Source organism: Pogona vitticeps, chromosome 8 (assembly GCF_051106095.1).
Source record: "Pogona vitticeps strain Pit_001003342236 chromosome 8, PviZW2.1, whole genome shotgun sequence".
Classification (NCBI taxonomy): Eukaryota; Metazoa; Chordata; class Lepidosauria; order Squamata; family Agamidae; genus Pogona; species Pogona vitticeps.
The window spans coordinates 27,806,520-27,814,083 of record NC_135790.1 but is presented as its reverse complement, the minus strand read 5'-3'; the positions used below and the strand labels follow the sequence as shown (position 1 = coordinate 27,814,083).

The 7,564-nt window shown below is 48.1% G+C and overlaps 1 long non-coding RNA gene across 1 annotated transcript; it reads left to right on the top strand.

Moving 5' to 3' along the window:
- The first annotated feature begins 1,150 nt into the window (after positions 1–1,150).
- On the top strand, positions 1,151–7,182 carry LOC144584133 (uncharacterized). The gene is made up of 2 exons (XR_013538209.1): positions 1,151–2,153; positions 3,628–7,182. It is a non-coding gene; the product is annotated as an uncharacterized LOC144584133 (long non-coding RNA).
- The last annotated feature ends 382 nt before the right edge of the window (positions 7,183–7,564 follow it).

Below are 7,564 nucleotides of genomic sequence, written 5' to 3'. Positions count from 1 at the left end.
AAAGCTGTAAATATCTCTGTCCGCCCTGCACCCAGGGCCCGCCACAATTGGAAGCAATATTAAGGAATTATTCCAACCACACAATGCTGGACTTGGAGGACTCAGAATCTGGGGGATGGTTTTGCTTTATTGTGGACAACAGTAGTCCACCCCTCCTTAGATGAGTCATCTCTTGTTTGCCTGCCTGGTTGCTGATGATTACATGCCAGCACAGAAACACAACACGCTGGATGGCTAGGGGGACCTCTGACTGCCTCTGCAGATGGTGTTCCTTTCTATCCCTGGTTGCTTCTTGGTGTCCTAGTTCCTCCTTTTAATATATCTATTTTATATAGGGGAAGACATTGCCAATAGATCATCACCTGAAATGCCAGTCTGAGGACCAGAAGAATATAGGCATATATAGATTTCTGGGTCTCCCCAGCTCACTTTGCTGGCTGTAGCTGCTGGCAACGTGCCTTCATTATTGGGCAGTCCATCAGCTTCTCTCCTGTCAAGTGTTGGTTCTAAGGCAGGCTGTTTTACTGCCACTGTTTTCTTGAAGCCAGGTTGACAGGCGGTTCCCTCCCATGCATGTTGTGGCCATTAAAAGAGAGGGAGGGAGGGAGAGGAAACACTGGGGGGAAAAGGAATTCTAGGCAGAGATGGGGATTTGAGTCCTGGCACTCATGGGCCAAGCTGGACTTAACTCACACCGGGGACTCAACTCGGCTTTTTGGTTTATCTCAACTCATGACTCAGAATCCACCCACCCTTCCCTTTTTTTCCTGGGGGGGGAGGGAGCTTATTTTTAATAGGGACTCTGACTTGGGGCCTGGGACTTGGGACCTGAGACTTGGTTCCAAAATTCAGATTCGGACTTGGGACTGGGTAGCAAAGACTTGCCAACATCCCTATTTCTCGCTACCAAACCTGGGACTTTTATCTTCTGAGTATTAAGGACACTTACCCAATTTGCCTTCATTTATTTCATTCCCTTTAGCCCAGACCTACAGTCATCTCCAGCTTTTCCAACAAAGGCCTGCCTGGTGACTCTCTGACCTCTACATACTGAATGGACTGTGATTTTATGCTCCCAGTAGGAAGTATTCTGAGCATTTAAAGGGGGGGCTTCTTGCATTTTCCAAACAGAGCGTCAAAGTTTGTTCCCTTTCCCAGATTTTCCTGATGAGCCCGGCTTGAGAGTCTACACATCCTTCCGTAACATGATGCCTTGAAACATGTGAACCACAGCATGATTAGAGACATCCCTACCCAGCCGGTCTGCTTTTTATAACATCAAGCATGGGAAAGAGGTCTGGAAATCCTGGACATTTGTTCAAATTATTTGGGTCCTTTTTTCCTAGACTAATAAATGTTGGAGTTTTTACAACCTCGCATGCTGCCTGTGGCTTGAGTGATTGGAAAGGAATTTCCTGGGCTGGGATAGCTGTCAGTCTCTCCAGCACTAACCAATCATTCCCTCCCTCCTATGAATTCAAAGAGAGACCCACCTCTCTGCTGAGTGCTTCCTTTCCCTCTCTTTCCTCTTTTGGAAAGCACTGTTTTTCTAGTTTGCTGTTGATTTGTTCACAACTGTAAGTAATGAAACATTTTTTATTATTTCTCCACTCAGTCTTTCTCAGAGGGAGTGACTGAGACCTCAAGTGCCAGCTAATGAGAAAGGGGTGGACTATCTGGGAAGCATGAAACGATTCTCCTCTTTGAGTCTCCGTACTTCTACTGTGTAGCAAAAAGAATTCAAAACTCTGCAGCAATAACAACGTCGCCATAGTCTGGATGATGGACTGAATCTTGGGTCAGCAAGGCAGCTCCCTCTGCTTTTTCGTTCCATTAAGGCGATGTGCCGTGTATTATTCCCCAGCCTGCCTTTAAAAAGATCCACTCTATCTTCGGTGGGGAAGTTACAAGAGGCAAAAGAAAGGAGAAGAGAGGCTTGTTTGATGTCAACAAGCCTCCCAAAGGAGGAAACGGTGTTTTGCAAGCAGATGGACTGGAGGAATGTGGCTGGAGGGGGAAATTAAAAATGAGAAGACTGAGGGGAACCACGCTTGAATGCCAGTCTGTGCTTGGCTGGGCCTTGAGAAATGCATCGTTCAGGCCTGAAAGGTTTTAACAAGGTCCAGAGAAATGGCTCGGCTCAGGCCACGAAGGTGAGTGGTTCTAAAAGCCTCCTGACCCTGTGGGGGTGGCTGTCCAGGTGGCAAGCATTACAGGTGTCCCCAGCGTGGCTTCAAGGACCCTCATGCGATGAAAGAACCATCCCAGCAGAAGCTCGTTCTGCGTGCCATGGAGGCTCAGCTAGGCTGGCTCTTTAGCGCCCCTAGACAGGATCTCCTCCCTTCTGATGGCCCAAGAATAAAAGGGGGCTGGAGGGTGCCTCGCCTGGCAGATGTTTTCTTTATGAAAACGTACAGGAAAGAGATCTTTCTCCCCTCTCAATAACTGAGATGGAACGGACGCTGGGAAACCACGGCAAAGAATGGCAACAAGCCAAGTTTTCCTGTTGCCCTGCCCCTAGAGAACAGGGTCATGTGCTCCCCCCCCCATTCCTGATCGTTCTAGTGGGTGGACTGACCTCAGGGATAAGGTATGAAATATTCCCAAGTTGTTTTAAGTGGTTGATAAGCTGAGAATCAATATGTGGTGACTTTTAACACCTTTGTTGCTATCAAGTCACTGAGCCCTCTGATTCTTTGTTAGTTGGGTCAGTTATGTGCCATTACACTGGAAGCAACTTATAGGACTTTCCAAGGTAAATGAGATATTTGAGGAGTGGTTTTACCAGTTCCACACACGCTCCAGTGAGTTTCTATGCCTGAGATGGGATTCGAATCCAGATCTCCAGAGCCCTAGTCTGTTACTCTGTCCACTGTACCACACCAGATTTTCCCTAATTCTCTGAGGTAAGCTATACTCCCATGCATTCCTGCCACATGGTGGTGAGTATTCGGTATCTGGTTAGGATTTAGCATTGCGTTACAATGCAACAGTTGACTGCAGTTCCTATGATTATTGAAGAGGAATAATTACTTTGCAAATTGGGCTCACACAAGAAGTAAATGGGCTGTTACATTTCTAAGGAAACACATTTAGAGATAATGTAATAGGACAGGATCTCTAAAGAGAGAAAAAACTCTTAAGGTTAGCATCTACCCGTGCAGGTCTCCGCAAGCAGGCATAATAAATTCTGCCTCTCAGTAAGCAAGAGAAGAATCAGAAAATTATCTTAGAGAAGGGAGAAGGAAGGGAGGGGGCCTAAGAGTCCCAATCCACGTCTAGATCTAGAAAAGCACGAGGGAGCACTCCTAGCTCCCTCTGATAAGCTATTTCTATCTCCCCTCCTGTGCTTCAGACAATTTGTTATGTAGGCTGGTGCTGTTTTCCAACACTCACAACTTCCCCAGGTGCCTTGTTTCATTTGCTGAGCTAAAAGAGAGACTGAGAAGCTAGAACTTATGGTGTATAGCTTTCTAAACTCCATCACTTGGTGGCAGGAAAGCACGATGCCTGACAGAGAGAGAAAGAGAGCCAGAGGCAAAGATTTCCTCTCCTCCATCCTTCAATTTGTCCATTGGTCTGATCCGGCTTCCGTTCAACTCCCTCACCTTCCTTTCAATTTAACAGGGATGCTTTCTGGAATTAATTCGTGGAATTGGCCGCGCCTGGTGAGCTGTGGTTCCAGCTGAACGGATGCCGAGCAGGAGTCTCCACGTTCCTGGTCTGGAGCCTGTTTCCTCTGCGGCCTCCGAGACAGGCATCTCAAGGGTGCCATCGAACCGTGGGGTCGAAGAGGCGAGGTTTCTACGGAACTGGCCTCCTGGCAAACAGCAGCACCGTGTTGTAGAAGAAGCCGACGTTTGCCAAGCCTGCTGATGAGTTTTCCTATATAACATCTGTCCCTTCCTTTTGCATGCTTCCACCGCCTTTCTCCCCCCACCCCTTTTGATCCTTGGAAGCTTCAAAGAGAGGAAAGGCAGGTTTCAGACTCAAGGCTGACCTCTGCAGGAGGCTTTTGGTAAGGCGCTTCTCCAGCTCCTCGAGAGGAGCCGAGAGACCCAACCCCTCCCTCCTGAAGTTGTGTTTTGGGAAGAACTCGGAGCTGGAAAATGGGCTCGGTTTTCACAGGGGGGGGTAGTCTGGGTGATTCACGGCACAGCTGAGGAAGTGAGCTGTCCCAAACCACCTCAGGATAAAAAAAAATGCAAGACAAGGAAGAAAAAGGTGTTTGGACGACACTGACAAGGGACAACCTGAAACGAGATCAGATCAAAGGTGTGCAGGTTTGTGTTTCTGGACTTGACCTCCTGAAATTCTCCAGGAAGCATCACTTCTCTTTGAATCCCTTGGTTCCTTGGCATTTTATGGAGGGGAAAATATTTTACTGAGTTGCATATGTATTAAGTCTTGCATTTAAGAACAAAGGGCAAGGGGGTGTTTTGTTCTCCACTGACTGGAAGGCATGCTTTCCAACAGACTGCCCATCTTCAATTTGATTTTATTTCGACAACTCCTTGCCTGTCTCTCTTGAAGCAACAAGTCCTGGTTCATGTCAAGGGTCATAAAAATCGCAGTCTTCCTATGCCTTCCTCAGAAGTCTGTCTGCCCAGCCCACCCCACCTGCCCGCAGTGCTCTAACTTGTAGGCAAACCAGGTGAGGAACGCAAACCTTGATAAATTAGAATACCTGCATTTGCAAGCTGACACAATTTTTAAGAGGTAACCACTGGGGGGGGGCGCGGGTGGATGAGGGAGTGTGTTGTACTACTGGGACAGGAAGACAGAGCAAAGAGAGTTGTTGTTGTTTAGTCATTAAGTCATGTCCGACTCTTCGTGACCCCATGGACCAGAGCACGCCCAGGCCCACCTGTCTTCCACTGCCTCCCGGAGTTGGGTCAAATTCATGCTGGTCATTGCCTTCACACTTTCCCAACATCAGGGTCTTTTCCAGGGAGTCTTCTCTTCTCATAAGATGGCCAAAGTGTTGGAGCCTCAGCTTCAGGATCTGTCCTTCCAGGGAGCACTCAGGGTTGATTTCCTTCACAAAGGAGAGGTTTGTTCTCCTTGCAGTCCAGGGGACTCTCAAGAGCCTCCTCCAGCACCACAATTCAAAGGAGCAAAGAGACACTCCTGAGTAAATAGGGGCATTTCTTGCAGAAGATCCTTCTCTCACCAAGCTGAAACTCTGCTGATATCCAAGGCCTATGATGGTTTGTAGGATCTTCTGAGCCACTAGCCTTCAGGGTTACCAGAGAGAAAGAAAGATATTAAGGGAGCAAGTGTGTGTGAGAGAGATAGAGATAGAGGGAGAGGAGAGATCCCTTAGTCACATCTGCTCTGGCTTCACAAGAAACTGCACTCCAGCAACGGCCAAGACGGTGTTGCAGAAGCCAACTTGTTCCTGCTGGTCCCCAGCATCTGGTACACAGATTAAGGTTGCCTCTGAGGATGGAGCGTACGCTCACCTCCTCCCGCTGCCTAGCTGTCATGTCTGTATCTCTCAATAACCTCCCTGGCTTTGCTGGTTCCTTTTAATGCCCCAGCTGGCAAAAGCAGGGGCTGCTGCTTCATCTGGTGCCAGGATGACTCCTGAGGGGCTTGGCAATGGGTTGGATCACCTCTTTTTTTCAATAATGTTACAATGCCCCACAGTCTCGGAGCTGCAGAGAAAGGACGAGGGCCCTTCCCCAAGACATATATCCAGCGGACACCCTTCTGCTTCAGCCAGAAAAGCCCTAAACAGGGAGCCAGCCAGAGGCACAGCTATCTGCTCCAGGATTCACCACTGTGGTGTTGCCAATGCCTATGGCATTCTGACAGACAGCTGGCATTTCCTGGACACAAGTAAATTCCTGAAGCCAAGCTCAAATGGCCTTCCTCTTCTTCCCCCCTCCTTCCCCTCTGTGGGGTTCCTGACCCACACGGCAGATGTTCTGATTTCCCCATTGGGCCAGACCTTGGTCAGAACAGAAGGGAGGAGGAGGAGGTGCAGGCTGCTTCCCTCCTTGGCAGGTGGGACAAAGCAGATGCCCAGATGCCATCCATGCCATCCTTCTCGAACCACACAGGTATCCCTTGGGGGCAGAAGAGGATGCTGGCCGGCCTCAGAAATGGACGGGGTGAAACCAGGGCAACCTGAATGAAGACATCAGAATGGAATCTGAAATCTCCGATCCGCTCCCAATTGTTAAACCGAAAGGTTCGGATGTCAGAAGCTCTTTTCCAGAAATGAATGAAAGAATCCAAATAGGAAAGAAAGATCCTCGTTCGTGTTGTTTCCCACCCCTAGTTCCTGGCACAGATCTGAGCTTTTTCAGGACCTGTCCCTGCCGTTATTTGGGGACCGACCGCTTTCAAGGCAACCTGTAGAGAAGGGGTGGCATCTCCATAGGCAGAGAGGTCCTTCAGAGGGGCATCTACTCTACCCAATGGGAGCAGTTCCATTCTGCTTGAAATGCCACAGCTCCCGCTTACGGATGGTGGGATTTGTGGTTTGATGAGGCAGGGGAGGCTTCTGGGTCTGACATCAGTGGGGTTGTGCATCTCGGATGTCGACCCAGTTCTACCACAGATGGGACCATCTTGCCAGGCACCTACATTGCTTGCTCAGTCAAAGAAGAAGACCTGTCATTCTTCCTAGCTGGCAGCCATGTTGATCGAGCCCAATAAAGCAAGTCCCTGGCACAGACAGGAGATGTTCTCAAGCACAGTTTGACAGGGTTACAGTTTCTTTCAATTAACACTGTGAAAACAAAGATCAGATTTTTGTGTTTGGCATTAATACATCTGGAAGAACTGCCACCCATCGCTGTTTCCATTTTCACTATGAAGTCTCATCTGATTGTGTCAAGAGATGCTTGTCCTGTCAGAGGGACATCACTACAGCTATTTATAACATTACATCTACTATTTACCATTGAGTAATGCTTCCCAAGGTGCTTCAGATCCGTTAGCCTAGCGATCCATAGAAGAACCCTATAGTGCTGTTGTGAAATCATGTTGGTTGTGTTAGTACAGGAGGTGATCACCTTGTTGGCTTCAAGCGGAGGAGGATCTTCTGAGTTTTAGGATTGTTATGAGGGTGTGTGTGCATTTTGGTCTGGTCTCTGAGTGTTCTTTGTGAATTTCGTTGTATGAGTATAGGGTGTATATACCTTCAATGACAATAAATTATTATTATTATTGTTGTTGTTGTTGTTGTTGTTGTTGTTGTTGTTGTTATCTTTTGATAGCCAAAGATGACTAATGGATGCCCTTAATGGATGCTAATTTATAGATGTCCATTCATGAATCCAGAGATCTCCTGGGAATGTTTAAGATGAGAAATTCCTCACAGCTTTGGTAAGACGAGTCAGCTTTTTCCCAAGGTAAGATGTCCCTCTGTGTGTGTGTGTGAGAGAGAGAGAGAGAGTGTGTGTGTGTGTGTGTGTGTGTGTGTGTGTGTGTGTGTGTGTGTGTGTGTGAGAGAGAGAGAGAGAGAGAGAGAGAGGCAGGCAGGCAGGCAGGCAGGCAGACAGATCGAAAAAGCAACATCACAGGGGGACTGTTGGGGATTGAGAAGCAT